Raw genomic sequence first — 15,323 nt, 5'->3', positions numbered from 1 at the left:
TAGTCCCTGTCGGGGCGCCGGATTCTGTCCTGGTTGCCCCTCTTCCAGGCCAGCTCTCTGCTGTGGCCCAGGAAGGCAGTGGAGGATGGCCCAAGTGCTTGGGCCCTGCACCCCATGGGAGACCAGGAGAAGCACCTGGCTCCTGCCTTCAGATCAGCGCGGTGTGCTAGACCTGGCGGCCATTGGAGAGTGAACCAACAGCAAAGGAAGACCTTTCTCTCTCTCTCACTGTCCACTCTGCCTGTCAAAACAACAATAAACCAGAAAAAAGAAACAAGTGTGCCAGTGTATCCAGTTGACTGTAGATGGGGAGATTGTGGGGTCAGCTTCCTTCTAGGCTTTGCTAGGTGTCGGGGGCAGGGTTTGAAGAAGGCGAGGCGGCCAGGGAGGCTTCTGGGAACGCACCTCACCTGTGGTGGGGAGGGGGAGCCGCAGCCCAGGTGGGACCCGCACAGGCAGGTGCTGGTGTTGGGGGCAGGGTTTGAAGAAGGTGAGGCTGCCGGCAGGGAAGGCAGGGTAGACTGTTCCCGCTGAGCCCGGGCAGAGGGCGGGGCTTGGGGGCCAGGCTTCGTCCGTCCCTCCGAGCCGCAGGTGCAGCCCCTTGAGCCGCGTCCTGGGGAGGTGCGGAGCCCCAGGGACGCTGAGAAGTGGGTGGGCGTGCAGAGGGCTCCTTGGTGAGGTCTGCGCGCATCCTCTTAGCTGGGACATCCCCAGGAGTCCGCGGTCAGCGTCCCCCTCGCCTTTAGGTCCCGGCGCCAGCGTCGGGCCTGGGGGTCGGCCCAGGGCCCTCGGTTCTGTCAGCTTCTACACGTGTTCTCTACTTCCTGTTTGTTTAGAGTTCTGTCCCTGCTTTGTCTGAAGCTGCACCAGCAAAGACCTTTTATTCCGTACGTATTCTCCCTCACAGGATGGCAAAGCAGAAGAGAAAAGTTCTCGGAGGGACAGAGGAGCAGAGCAAAAAACGGAAGAAGGCGCCAGCAGAGGGGCCAGGGCAGGCCCCGGAAGCCAGGCCGGACGCGGGGGAGCCAGGCCTGCAGGTGAGGCTGCCGCGGCTGCTGGGCCCCTGGCCGGGCAGGAGGCGGCCGTGCCGGGACCTCTCGGCGCGGTGGATGTCGGGCTGGAACTGTGACTGCTGTTCTCCGGGGGCCGGGCCGGGGCTGCTGTGCGGGGGCCACCTTCTGCGGGGCTCAGCTGCACGGACAGGGCCTGCGCGTGGAGCAGCACCCTCGCGTGTCCTCCATCTGCGCTGTTCCGTGGCGAGCTGCTGTGGGGCAGGGTCCTGCGTGTGCTGTGCAGCTGATCCCCTGCAAGACCCCGCCCCCAGAGTCACGCTGGGGCGGGCGCCCGTCCTAGGTGAGCCTGGTGTCCCGTGTGAGTGCTGAGTGGCGGTCGGCACAGACAGGCCCGGGACGGAAGAACTGCCATAGCAGTGTGGCTTTCTTCCCTCAAGTCTGAGGCTGATGTGGCCCCTGGCACAAATCGCCCGAGAGGGCTGCTAAAGATCCGTGTCCACGTGCGTCCCTCGTCTGCACGGGCCTCTGTGTGTCCCGAACACGTCCTCCCCCTGCTCCTCCTGGTGAGAGACACCTGCCTCTGCTCCTGGTGAGAGACACCCCCCCCTCCTCCTGGGTGAGAGACACCTCCCTGGGACTCCTCCTGGTGAGAGACACCTCCCTGGGACTCCTCCTGGTGAGAGACACCTCCCCCTGCTCCTCCTGGTGAGAGACACCTCCCCCCCCTCCTCCTGGTGAGAGACACCCCCCCCTCCTCCTGGGTGAGAGACACCTCCCTGGGACTCCTCCTGGTGAGAGACACCTCCCTGGGACTCCTCCTGGTGAGAGACACCTCCCCCTGCTCCTCCTGGTGAGAGACACCTCCCCCCCTCCTCCTGGTGAGAGACACCTCCCCCTCCTCCTGGGTGAGAGACACCTCCCCCTCCTCCTGGTGAGAGACACCTCCCCCTCCTCCTGGGTGAGAGACACCTCCCCCCTCCTCCTGGGTGAGAGACACCCCCCCCTCCTCCTGGGTGAGAGACACCTCCCCCCTCCTCCTGGGTGAGAGACACCTCCCCCCTCCTCCTGGGTGAGAGACACCCCCCCCTCCTCCTGGGTGAGAGACACCTCCCCCTGCTCCTGGGTGAGAGACACCTCCCTGGGACTCCTCCTGGGTGAGAGACACCTCCCCCCTCCTCCTGGTGAGAGACACCCCCCCCTCCTGGGTGAGTGACACCTCCCCCTGCTCCTCCTGGTGAATGACACCTCCCCCTGCTCCTCCTGGTGAGTGAGCCATTATTAAAATACTCGCTGATTAGAAGCTTGGGAGACGAGGGAAGACGAACATGGGGTGGGCGTTCTCCGTGTTTCTTGGTGCCAGCTTTTGGCTTGGTTTGTAGCTGCAGTTGGCCCCCCTGGGGGTGTGTGGAGAGCGATTTGCTGATTTGCCGGTGCCGGGCTGCCGTAGGGAGCAGCCCGGCGCGCTCCTGTTTCCTGGAGCAGCCAAGGGCGGCCAGCAGGGGGCGGCGGCCATGCTGCTGTGCCCCGCAGCCGGCCTGGGTCGGCTTTCCTGCAAGGCCCCAGCCCAGGCTGCTGTCCAGGTGTGGAGGACCTCGGGTGGTCTCTGTGGCTCCGGGGTGGGGTCCCCACGTGCCCTCCTGTCCCCTGGAGGCCGAGGAGGCCGAGGCGGTTCTTCCGAAGAAGACGGCTTGGTCCCTGCTGAGAGGTCTGCGCTCACGCTGGGGTTCTCGTGGGAAACTGCTGAGAAGGGGCGGGCCTCTGCAAGCTGAGCTCCGCGTCTGGGGGGCGGGCCTCTGCAAGCTGAGCTCCGCGTCTGGGGGGCGGGCGTGGGTGCTGCTGGAAAAATACTGCGCTGCTCCACCGCGCGTCCGGGATCCGCAGTGCGGATGGAGGAGTCCCTGCCCGCCCAGCGTGGCCGCTGGGTTCCTCCCAGCAATGTCCAGCTGGGAGCCTGCCAGTCAGCCGGCGGCTCCCTGGACCCTGTCCGCCGCTTCCCACAGCACAGGGCTCCGTGCTTGTGCCAGGATTGTCACAGTGTCCCCGATGCCGGGAACTTCACTGCCCCTGGGGGAGCCGTTTCCATAGAGCCCCGGGCGTGGCTCGCGGGCCTGTGGGGGCGTCTGGGCTGTGCGCGTCTGTTCCCCACCCCCGTCTGGTCTGGGCTGTGCGCGTCCTGTCCCCCACCCCCGTCTGGGCTGTGCGCGTCCTGGCCCCCCCCCCCCCCCCCCCGGTCTGGGCTGTGCGCGTCCTGTCCCCCCCGTCTGGGCTGTGCGCGTCTGTTCCCCCTGTCTGGGCTGTGCGCGTCCTGTTCCCCCCGTCTGGGCTGTGCGCGTCCGTTCCCCCCGTCTGGGCTATGCGCGTCCTGTTCCCCCCATCTGGGCTGTGCGCGTCCTGTCCCCCCCCCCCCGTCTGGGCTGTGCGCGTCTGCCCCCCCCCCCCGTCTGGGCTGTGCGCGTCCTGTTCCCCCCGTCTGGGCTGTGCGCGTCTGTCCCCCCCCCCCCCCCGTCTGGGCTGTGCGCGTCCTGTTCCCCCCGTCTGGGCTGTGCGCGTCTGTTCCCCCCCCCCCGTCTGGGCTGTGCGCGTCTGTTCCCCCCCCCCCCCGTCTGGGCTGTGCGCGTCTGTTCCCCCCCCCCCCCGTCTGGGCTGTGCGCGTCTGTTCCCCCCCTCGTCTGGGCTGTGCGCGTCTGTTCCCCCCGTCTGGGCTGTGCGCGTCCTGTCCCCCCACCCCGTCTGGGCTGTGCGCGTCTGCCCCCCCCCCGTCTGGGCTGTGCGCGTCCTGTTCCCCCCGTCTGGGCTGTGCGCGTCTGTCCCCCCCCGCCCCCCGTCTGGGCTGTGCGCGTCCTGTTCCCCCCCCCCGTCTGGGCTGTGCGCGTCCTGTTCCCCCCGTCTGGGCTGTGCGCGTCTGTTCCCCCCGTCTGGGCTGTGCGCGTCCTGTTCCCCCCGTCTGGGCTGTGCGCGTCTGTTCCCCCCCCCGTCTGGGCTGTGCGCGTCTGTTCCCCCCCCCCCGGTCTGGGCTGTGCGCGTCCTGTTCCCCCCCCCCCGTCTGGGCTGTGCGCGTCCTGTTCCCCCCGTCTGGGCTGTGCGCGTCTGTTCCCCCCCCCCCGGTCTGGGCTGTGCGCGTCCTGTTCCCCCCGTCTGGGCTGTGCGCGTCCTGTTCCCCCCGTCTGGGCTGTGCGCGTCTGTCCCCCACCCCCGGTCTGGGCTGTGCGCGTCCTGTTCCCCCCGTCTGGGCTGTGCGCGTCCTGTTCCCCCCGTCTGGGCTGTGCGCGTCTGTCCCCCCCCCCCCCGGTCTGGGCTGTGCGCGTCCTGTTCCCCCCGTCTGGGCTGTGCGCGTCTGTCCCCCCCCCCCCCCCCGGTCTGGGCTGTGCGCGTCCTGTTCCCCCCGTCTGGGCTGTGCGCGTCTGTCTCCCACCCCCGGTCTGGGCTGTGCGCGTCCTGTTCCCCCCGTCTGGGCTGTGCGCGTCTGTCCCCCCCCCCCCGTCTGGGCTGTGCGCGTCCTGTTCCCCCCCCCCCGTCTGGGCTGTGCGCGTCCTGTTCCCCCCGTCTGGGCTGTGCGCGTCCTGTTCCCCCCCGTCTGGGCTGTGCGCGTCCTGTTCCCCTCCCCCGTCTGGGCTGTGCGCGTCTGGAGTGTGTGCAGCTGCTGGGCTGCGTGAGGGGCTCCAGGGTCCCTGCCTCAGTGCCCCAGAGGCCCTTGCGAGCGACGGGCAGGACACGTCGGTGCTCTGGTGGCTGGGCCCGAGGACCCTAGCTTTGCCCTCCCCGCCTCCCATGTCCCAGCTTCTGGGACGTTCTGTCTTCAGGAGACTCCAGCCTTCCAGGGCTGGTTTCCTGCTTGCAGCTGGTGAGGACGGAGTTCTAGAAGGCAAATGAGTCTGCGGGGCTGTCCAGGGCAGCAGCCGCATGCCCGGGCTGGCAGGAGTGACAGGTTGCAGTGCCCTGGGAGGGCGCTTCGGGGGCTGTGTGTGACCAGGCGGCTGGAAGGCTGGGCGGGGGTGGCCAGCCACCGCTGAGGTGGGAGGCAGCAAAACGGCTTGTTGGGGCCTTGATTTCCTGCTTCTGTGGCCAGGCAGAAGCCGCCCAGCCTGTGGGCGGAGGCCGTGGACTCCAAGGCAAGCGCGTCGTGGCAGTGGCACGTGCCCCGGCAGGGGTCGCACCGGGCACAGCCCGGAGCCCGCGGTGCGCTGCTCCAGCAGAGCTGCTGCCTCCTGCCAGTTGGCCGAGACAGAAAGTGACGGAAGTTCTCCCTCCCAGAAAGGCAGACTTAGACAGGGAGGAGAGGGAGGAGAGGGAGGGAGGAGAGGGAGGGAGGAGAGGGAGGGGGAGAGGGAGGGGGAGAGGGAGGGAGGAGAGGGAGGGGGAGAGGGAGGGAGGAGAGGGAGGGGGAGAGGGAGGGGGAGCATGCATCTGTTGGTTTATTCCCTCAGTGGCTGTAACAGCAGGGGCTGGCCTGGGACTCCATCCAGCTCTCCCACGGGGGTGGCAGGAGCCCAGGCACTTGGGCCATCTGCTGCTGCGTTCCCGGGCCCCCGGCACATGAGCAGGGAGCTGGATTGGAAGTGGAGCTGCTGGGACTCGAACCGGTCTCGTATGGAATGGCCGCATCACGGGTGGTTTCCTAAGCCGCAGCGGCCTAACCTGCCGCGCCACGGTGCAGATTTTATGTGTGTATTTGAAAGGCTCGTCTCCTCCTGGCGTCTTCCCCGGGGTGCCCCAGCCACGGCCTGACCCGCTGCGCCTGTGCCCCTTGGGGCTGCTGTCGGGGTTTGGAGTGCGCCTCTGCCGGTGTGTTCTGAGGGCACTGCTGCCGTGCAGGGACACCTCCGCCCACTGGGACGGACCTGGCGTTTTGTCCGTTGATGGCCTTGGACTAGGTTGTCAGGTAATGACAGTCCTCCAGGAGAGACTGAGTGCCGTGATCTTGGGCAGTGTCGTGTCACGGTGGTGCTAGCCCTTGGCACGTCTCCCGCCGCACAGGGCGGCTTGCTCGGGTCCGTTGCACCGCGGCCTTTGGGCTTCTCTTGGATCTGGAAGGGGTGTAACGCTGCCGCCACCTCAGGGCCCAGGGCTGGGGACGGGGCGCTGTTCCTGCCGTGGGCGGCAGGGACTCCTTGGCCTGTGTGTGGTAACGTGACATCACGAGGCAGCCTGGTGCGCAGAGAGCTGCAGGGACGTCCTTGTCCTGCTGTCCACTCCGGCCTCCGCCCGCTGTGCCCTGCGCCCCCGAGCACACCCCTCCTGCCCCACATTCCTCTCTGGTGCTGTCGGCTTCCTGCCAGCCTTTCAGTGTATCTTTCACTCTTACGTTCTCACATTCTCTGCGGTGGACCTGTGACACATGTTCTGAAACTCACGGGACTTAAAGCAGCTCCGTGTGCTCTCACCTGGGCTCCGTGTGCTGTCCCTGGGCTCCCGTGTGCTGTCACCTGGGCTCCGTGTGCTGTCACCTGGGCTCCCGTGTGCTGTCCCTGGGCTCCGTGTGCTGTCACCTGGGCTCCGTGTGCTCTCACCTGGGCTCCCGTGTGCTGTCCCTGGGCTCCGTGTGCTGTCACCTGGGCTCCGTGTGCTGTCACCTGGGCTCCCGTGTGCTGTCCCTGGGCTCCGTGTGCTCTCACCTGGGCTCCCGTGTGCTCTCACCTGGGCTCCGTGTGCTGTCACCTGGGCTCCGTGTGCTCTCACCTGGGCTCCGTGTGCTGTCACCTGGGCTCCCGTGTGCTCTCACCTGGGCTCCGTGTGCTCTCACCTGGGCTCCGTGTGCTCTCACCTGGGCTCCCGTGTGCTCTCACCTGGGCTCCGTGTGCTGTCACCTGGGCTCCGTGTGCTCTCACCTGGGCTCCGTGTGCTGTCACCTGGGCTCCCGTGTGCTCTCACCTGGGCTCCCGTGTGCTGTCACCTGGGCTCCGTGTGCTCTCACCTGGGCTCTGTGTGCTGTCCCTGGGCTCTGTGTGCTGTCCCTGGGCTCCGTGTGCTCTCACCTGGGCTCCTGGGTTCCAGGTGTCAGTTGAAGCCTGTGGTTAATCTGCACACTGGGGCTCGTGTTTCCACACGGGATAGGCTATGTGACTGTTGCTGCGTATTTTCTCTGATAACATGGTCCGCCCTGGGGAAGCTGGTGTGAGTGTGGGCTCCGCCCTGGGGAAGCTGGTGAGGGGTGGGCTCTGTCCCTGGGAAGCCGGTCAGGGGAGGGCTCTGTCCTGGGGAAGTTGGTCAGGGGCGGGCTCTGTCCCGGGGAAGCTGGTGAGGGGTGGGCTCTGTCCCGGGGAAGCTGGTGAGGGGTGAGCTCCAACTTGGTAGTGAGCCAGTGAGCCGTGGCTTTGCTGATTCCCTCTTGGCATTCCGTGGCAGACAGGGCTGGGTGGCCACATGCCCTGGCCTTGCCACTACACGTCACGGGCAGTGCCGGAAAGCATGGCGCCTGGAACCCGCAGCCGTCCTGCTCACGAAGCCAGTGGGTCCTTAGGAAGCAGACGACCGTCTTGGAGGTGGCGAGCGCAGGACTTCGTGCGTGACATCCACGTCTTTCTCCAGCTCGTCTTGGGGTGGCCGCCCCAACTCACCTGGCATCTTTCGGCATGAGCAGGTGGAGGTGGGCCCGGGACACGTGGCCTGGTGGGGCCTGTGCCCTGTTGGTGTCTCCTACAGTCTTCCCAGCCTGTTTGTCCACTCAGAAGAACTAGGGCAGAGTTGGAGACTGAACAGCTTTCTCTGCTGCCATGGAGATGTGACGGTCCCACCCTGGGCCAGAGCAAACGGGATTCACTCCCTGCGGCGGCCACTGCGCCCCATGGGCACCGGACACTCGTGAGCCCTGCGGTGCCCAGGTGAAAATGACTCCGTGAGTGTAACAGAGACTCACGCCTGCTGCTTTTCCTGAGCTGCACAGTCTGTGTAGAGAAATGGGGAGCCCCGAGGGAACCAGAAAAACGGGGGTCCCCCTGAGGTCGCCCCCAGCGCTGCCTCCGAGCCTGTCCCATCCTCCCTCCGCTGCCGGTGGCCCTGTGCAGGGGTGGGAGGGGCGCTATGGTTTCGTCCTCTGTGCCCCCAGTGTGACGGAGAAAGTGACGGCTCTCCCTGACACTGCCGGGGCCAGGCTTAGAGAGGTTTGTTTCGTTTTTGAAAGATTTATTTATTAAAAAGTTACAGTGAGAGAGAGAAAGAGAAAGAGATTGATCTCCCATCTGTTGGTTCACTCCCCAAATGGCCACAAGGACCAGAGCTGAGCCAGGTGGAAGCCGGGAGCTCCATCCGGGGGCCCGAGCACGTGGGCCTCCCCCTCTGCCTTCTCAGGCGCGTGAGCGGGGAGCTGGCTCAGAGTGGAGCAGCCGGGACTTGAACTGGTGCCCATGTGGGCTGCCAGCGCTGCAGATGGCGGCCTGAGCTGCTGTGCCACAGTGCCGCCCTTGGAGAGACGTGGTCGTGATGAGCACACTCTGCCATGGTTTAGATGACACAGCTGTGTGACACGCGAGTCGACGTGGCACATGGGCTGACATGGAAATGTTCCCTTTCGCTTCCTGAGTGAGGATATCGGTGAGCAGCAGAGCGATTTACTGGGACTCCCCCAGGTGAGAAGAACGGAAGAGCCTCAGGAGGGGGGTGGCCCCGGAGAGATGAGGGGTGCACCCTAGGGCGCGTGGTGCCGGACAAGACCCCAGACTTGGGCAGAGAGTGGGTCTGCATTCCTGTCCCCAAAACCAGGAGCCACCTGTCTGTCAAATGTCAACCACAAATCCTGTGCACCTGCCAGAGACATGTGGGGGAGGCAGGAACCTCTTCACGGAGAGTCAGCATGCCACCCGTGTCACGGAGTCCTGGAGTCAGCACGCCGCCCGTGTCATGCCAGAAGGGTGGGGAGCCTCCCTGGGGACTCTGCGGAGCATGGTGACCAGCTCCCCCAACCCCGGACTCTTAGGACCCTCAACAGGTGGTTGGAGGAGCTGGGCGTGTGGGGCCGCAGGGTGAGGCACGTTTGGGACACCCAAACCCCACACAGGCCACGCCTCCATCCTGCTCCCTGCTGATGGCCAGGAGCTTCTTCTGGGTCTCCCACGCAGGTGCAGGGGCCCAAGCCCCTGGGCCATCTTCCACTGCTTTCCCAGGCCACAGCAGAGCTGGATTGGAAGTGGAGCAGCCGGGACTCAAATTGGTACTTGATACAGATTCACCCCAAGTGGTGGTCTTGCCTGCTGCACCACGGCCCCTGCCCCAGGAAGGGCCATTCTGATGAGAATGGTTTCTAGAAGTTTCCAGGATCTCACAGTTTGGGACTAGTGTAGAGAATTTATTTATTTATTTATTTATTTGGATAGGCAGAGTTAGAGACAGAAAAGTCTTCCTTCCGTTGGTTCACACCCCAAATGGTCGCTAAGGCCGGCACACTGCGGCTGGCGCATTGCACTGATCCAAAGCCGGGAGCCAGATGCTTCCTCCTGGTCTCCCATGGGGTGCAGGGCCCAAGCACTTGGGCCATCCTCCACTGCACTCCCAGGCCACAGCAGAGAGCTGGCCTGGAAGAGGGGCAACCGGGACAGAATCCGGCGCCCCGACTGGGACTAGAACCAGCACCTCAGGCAGAGGATTAGCCTAGTGAGCTGCGGTGCCAGCCCAGGATATATATTTTTAGATACTGAATTTTTTAATGACTTATTTGAAAGGCAGAGTGACAGCTAGAGGGACACATAGAACTCTTGGATTTGCTGGTTCACTTCCCAAATGGCTGCAACGGCAGAGCTGGGCCCGGCTGAAGCAGGAGCCTGGAATTCCGTCCCGGTCTCCCAGGGGGTTGGTCAGGGCCCTAGAATTGGGCCGTCTTCCACTGCTTTCCCAGGAGCACAGGCTGCGGCTTAACCTCTGCCACAGTGCCGGCCCCAGGATTTTTACATGTCCTCCTTAAGGGGAAGGCCCAGCTGATGGAAAAGATGAAAAATGACATTAAAATCTTTATAGCCTTTTTCTGTGAGAATTCTATGGAGTGCAGCGCTTTTTTTTTTAAAGATTCATTTCAGGGGCTGGCGCTGTGCCATAGTAGGTTAAGCCTCTGCCTGTGGTGCTAACATCCTATGTGGATGCCAGTTCAAGTCCTGGCTGTGCCATTTCTGATCCAGCTCCCTGCTGTGGCCTGGGGAAGCAGTGGAAGATGGCCCAAGTCCTTGGGCCCCTGCCCCCACATGGGAGACCAGGAAGAAGCTCTTGGCTCCTGGCTTCGGATTGGCCCAGCTCCAGCCATTGCAGCCATTTGGGGAGTGAACCAGCAGGTGGAAGATCTCTCCCTTTCTCTGTCTGTAACTGACTCTCATAAATTTAAAAAAAAAAAAAAATTGTTGGGAGGGGAGGGAGCGAGGGAGCCGGCGCGTGCTTCCATCCACTGGTTTCCTTCTCAGATAGTCCAGCAGCCAGGGTGGACTCCATCTGCGTCTCCCACGTGCCAGGCAGTGGCCCACGGACTCAGGCCAGCAGCCACTGCTTCCCCAGCGCGCTAGTGGGCAGCTGGATCAGAAGTGGAGCAGCCGGGGCTCTGAGGCACTTGGACGTGGGGTGTGGGTGTCCTCAGGGCGCCACGGCGGCCTCTTTCCCGCCTTCTCTGAGGCAGGACTGGCGAGCGGGCTGACTTGTGGATGGACCCGCAGGCGGCCTCAGTGGGCTCGCTGTGTTTCGTCCTTTTGTTGCTTCTGAGACCGAATCATGTTTCCGACGCCCGGGTTGCACGGGGCCGGCCGGGCTGCACAGCCGCTGTCCTCCTGTGTCCCATCAGGCGTCAGCTCCCTGTTCCTGCGGCGGCCAAGGAGCCCAAGACCGGATTCTCCCTTTTAGTGTGCAGGCACTGTGCCCACAGCCGGCGGCAGAGCCAGGCCGGGGTCTCCTGGTGAACCTGTGTTTTGTCTCGTCATTGGAAGGGTCAGCCATGGTCAGCTGTTGGTGTGTGAAGCTGGGGCTCCAGAGGCTGCAGGCCCTCCCGGGTGCCGGCTCCGCGGCCTGCCCTGCGCTGTGGAACCTGTGTCTCCTGTCTCGTGGTCTACGGTTGGTGTCTGAAGCCAGGGCTCCCTCCCGGGTGCCGGCTCCGCGGCCTGCCCTGCGCTGTGGAACCTGTGTCTCCTGTCTCGTGGTCTACGGTTGGTGTCTGAAGCCAGGGCTCCCTCCCGGGTGCCGGCTCCGTGGCCTGCCCTGCGCTGTGGAACCTGTGTCTCCTGTCTCGTGGTCTACGGTTGGTGTCTGAAGCCAGGGCTCCCTCCCGGGGTGCCGGCTCCGCGGCCTGCCCTGCGCTGTGGAACCTGTGTCTCCTGTCTCGTGGTCTACGGTTGGTGTCTGAAGCCAGGGCTCCCTCCCGGGGTGCCGGCTCCGCGGCCTGCCCTGCGCTGTGGAACCTGTGTCTCCTGTCTCGTGGTCTACGGTTGGTGTCTGAAGCCAGGGCTCCCTCCCGGGGTGCCGGCTCCGCGGCCTGCCCTGCGCTGTGGAACCTGTGTCTCCAGTGAGCTCAGGACTGCGCTGGGCACCTGTGCTGCTTGAGCCTGTGTGGGGGCCTTCGAGTGTGTGTCTCGGCTCTAAGTGGATGCCGCGGGCCCTGGCCCGTTGGACGGTGCGCTCAGGGACGCTCCCTGTGCCGCGTGGACAGCGGCCTGTGTTTGTGCCGTCTTTTCAGAATTATTTTTGTCATGGAATGAAGATTTCCCAGGATGGAGCCTTCGCAGCTGGAAAAACAGCTGCCGCTTTGAAGACGGTTTCCCAGGCGCGGCGTGCGCCTCCTGCTGTGGGCCCCACTGTGCCTGGGCAGTCTCCAGCGGCAGGGTCCACTCCAGGGCGGAGGGGCCGCCATCGGGTGCGTGTGGGCCCGCAGAGCCCGTTGGCTTCTCGGTGTTGAGCTGCTGTGCTCACGGCTGCTGCTCTAGGGTCTGGTCCTGTTGCCGGTGCTGTGCTGCAGCGGGCTGGGAGCCCGCTTCCCGTACCCGAGCGCCAGTCCCAGTCCCGGCCGCTGCACTCCCCATCCCGCTCCCTGCTCATGCACCTGGGAGGGCAGTCGAAGATGGCCCAAGTGCTTGGGCCCCTGCACCCGCATGGGAGACCCAGATGAAGCTCCTGGCTCAGCCCCAGCTGTGGTGGCCATTTGGGAAGTGAACCAGCAGATGGAAGACCTCCCTCTCTCTATCTCTCTCTCTCCCCATCTCCCTCTCCCTCTGCCTCTTCTTCTCTCCCTCCCCCTCTCCCCCTCCCTTCCCGCTGTAACTGCCTCTCAGATAAATAAATGAATGAATGAATGAATGAATGAATAAATAAAGGCTGATAAGTGAGGGACCCTGGGCTCAGAGCTGCTGCGCCGTCTGCCCCTCCAGACCTCTGTGGTCAAGGCAGGAGGGGAGAGGGGTTGCCCCAGAGTCCAGATGGCCGCGCGCCTGTCCCGGGTTGGGGCAGACCCCGTGAGGCAGAGCACAGCGCCTGCTGTGGTGAGCAGGGAACGCCAGAGCTAAGGGGGCCTGAGTTTGGGGTCTTGGCTTTTCCGTCTGATGGACGTCAGGTAGGGGGGCGGCTCCTGGCCAGCCGTCTCATGCTGCCAGTACAGGGGCTGTCCCTGCAGTTAGGACGGTGTGGAGGACGTGGCGGCAGGGGCTGGTGCTGTGAACTGAGCCAGCTACACTTGCCCCCCAGGGAGGTCTCACAGGCAGAGGCAGAAAGTCCGTCCTAGCCCTGTGCGGCGTCTCACCCGCCTGGTGGGCTGGGTGCGTGCAGAGGGGGTGCGTGAGAGCTGTGTGCACACAAGTGTGTGCTCATGCCCGCCCAGGGTGGGCAGCTCCTCCCAGTGGTTCCCGCTACCCCGGATGCCCAGTGAGCTCGTGGCTGCCCACGCGAGCGTTCCCCCGGCCTTGCTGAGCCACTGCTGCCTGCTGCCCCTGTCCTGGTCCCACAGGGACGTGTCCCCCTGCACTGAGCCTCCCTGTGGCCTGTGCTAAGAGGCGACCTGGGTGCACACTGTCCTGCCCACACAGCACGGCCCCTAGCTGGCGGTCATCCGGGTTCCTGAGGCTTAGGCCCTTGTGGAGCTGTATTGCAGAAGGCTAATGGGGGTGGGTCTATTCAGTGCTGACCTTGGTGCTCCTGAGACGCCGTGGGGAGGGGGTGACGCTGGGCTCCGGAGTCCGGGCAGAGCGGCGGGGGGCAGGCAGCCCTGTGCGGGGCTCCGCTACCTGGCGCTTGTTCCCACCCGACAGCGCGCAGGGCGCCTGGAGCTCATCGTGTTAATCTGAGAGGAGAAGCAATTTATTTATCTCCACGAGGCAGGGCTCTGCCTCAGCCTAAATCATTTCCACGAAGTGCAGTCTCCATTTTTCTCCGTTTGCTTGTGTTCATTACTAGAAAATTAAACTCGATTCAGGAATTTTTAGGGCAGAATTGCACTTCTGGAGCAGAGGGGAACAGGAAGCCTCCGATGCCTCTGGGCGTCTGGGGCCGAGCTGGGCTGCCGTGGGCGTCTGTGGGCCGAGCTGGGGGTGCCGTGGGCGTCTGTGGGCCGAGCTGGGGGTGCCGTGGGCGTCTGGGGCTGAGCTGGGGGTGCCGTGGGCGTCTGGGGCCGAGCTGGGGTGCTGTGGGCGTCTGGGGCTGAGCTGGGGGTGCCGTGGGCGTCTGTGGGGCTGAGCTGGGGGTGCCGTGGGCGTCTGGGGCCGAGCTGGGGTGCCGTGGGCGTCTGGGGCCGAGCTGGGGTGCCGTGGGCGTCTGGGGCTGAGCTGGGGGTGCCGTGGGCGTCTGGGGCCGAGCTGGGGGTGCCGTGGGCGTCTGTGGGCCGAGCTGGGGGTGCCGTGGGCGTCTGGGGCCGAGCTGGGGGTGCCGTGGGCGTCTGGGGCCGAGCTGGGGGTGCCGTGGGCGTCTGTGGGCCGAGCTGGGGGTGCCGTGGGCGTCTGGGGCTGAGCTGGGGGTGCCGTGGGTGTCTGGGGCCGAGCTGGGGGTGCCGTGGGCGTCTGGGGCCGAGCTGGGGTGCCGTGGGCGTCTGGGGCTGAGCTGGGGGTGCCGTGGGCGTCTGTGGGGCTGAGCTGGGGGTGCCGTGGGCGTCTGGGGCCGAGCTGGGGTGCCGTGGGCGTCTGGGGCCGAGCTGGGGTGCCGTGGGCGTCTGGGGCTGAGCTGGGGGTGCCGTGGGCGTCTGTGGGGCTGAGCTGGGGGTGCCGTGGGCGTCTGGGGCCGAGCTGGGGTGCCGTGGGCGTCTGGGGCCGAGCTGGGGTGCCGTGGGCGTCTGGGGCCGAGCTGGGGTGCCGTGGGCGTCTGGGGCCGAGCTGGGGGTGCCGTGGGCGTCTGTGGGGCTGAGCTGGGGGTGCCGTGGGCGTCTGGGGCCGAGCTGGGGTGCCGTGGGCGTCTGTGGGCCGAGCTGGGGGTGCCGTGGGCGTCTGGGGCCGAGCTGGGGGTGCCGTGGGCGTCTGTGGGCCGAGCTGGGGGTGCCGTGGGCGTCTGGGGCCGAGCTGGGGTGCCGTGGGCGTCTGGGGCCGAGCTGGGGTGCCGTGGGCGTCTGGGGCCGAGCTGGGGGTGCCGTGGGCGTCTGTGGGGCTGAGCTGGGGGTGCCGTGGGCGTCTGGGGCTGAGCTGGGGGTGCCGTGGGCGTCTGGGGCTGAGCTGGGGGTGCCGTGGGTGACGGTAGGGCTGAGCCTTGAGCTGGGGGTGCCGTGGGCGTCTGTGGGCCGAGCTGGGGGTGCCGTGGGTGTCTGTGGGCTGAGCTGGGGGTGCCGTGGGTGTCTGTGGGCCGAGCTGGGGGTGCCGTGGGTGACTGTAGGGCTGAGCCGTGAGCTGGGGGTGCCGTGGGCGTCTGTGGGCCGAGCTGGGGGTGCCGTGGGCGTCTGTGGGCCGAGCTGGGGGTGCCGTGGGCGTCTGTGGGCCGAGCTGGGGGTGCCGTGGGCGTCTGTGGGCCGAGCTGGGGGTGCCGTGGGCGTCTGTGGGCTGAGCTGGGGGTGCTGTGGGTGTCTGTGGGGCTGAGCTGGGGGTGCTGTGGGCGTCTGTGGGCCGAGCTGGGGGTGCCGTGGGCATCTGTGGGCCGAGCTGGGGGTGCCGTGGGTATCTGTGGGCCGAGCTGGGGGTGCCGTGGGTGTCTGTGGGCCGAGCTGGGGGTGCCGTGGGTGTCTGTGGGCTGAGCTGGGGGTGCCGTGGGTGTCTGTGGGGCTGAGCCGTGAGCTGGGGGTGGGAGGATCCATCCCAAGCTCCCTGGAGAGGCGGGGGCAGAAGCAGCAGAAGTGTGGGGTGACCACACCACCATGAGCCGTTCAGAGGACTCTGGACCTTTGGGGTTCAGGAGTGTGAGCGTCGTCAGCGGGGTGGGAGGCAGTGCCCCCCGCCTTGTCTGCCCTGCGGA

At 66.0% G+C, this 15,323-nt stretch overlaps 1 long non-coding RNA gene across 1 annotated transcript; it reads left to right on the top strand.

Moving 5' to 3' along the window:
* The first annotated feature begins 902 nt into the window (after positions 1 to 902).
* On the top strand, positions 903 to 12,263 carry LOC149120310 (uncharacterized). The gene is made up of 2 exons (XR_016225646.1): positions 903 to 1,037; positions 7,356 to 12,263. It is a non-coding gene; the product is annotated as an uncharacterized LOC149120310 (long non-coding RNA).
* The last annotated feature ends 3,060 nt before the right edge of the window (positions 12,264 to 15,323 follow it).

This window comes from Oryctolagus cuniculus, chromosome 19 (genome assembly GCF_051225735.1).
Source record: "Oryctolagus cuniculus isolate XC-2025 breed Fujian yellow rabbit chromosome 19, ASM5122573v1, whole genome shotgun sequence".
Taxonomy (NCBI): Eukaryota; Metazoa; Chordata; class Mammalia; order Lagomorpha; family Leporidae; genus Oryctolagus; species Oryctolagus cuniculus.
The sequence above is the reverse complement of the archived record's forward strand: the minus strand, read 5'-3'. Positions and strand labels throughout refer to the sequence as shown.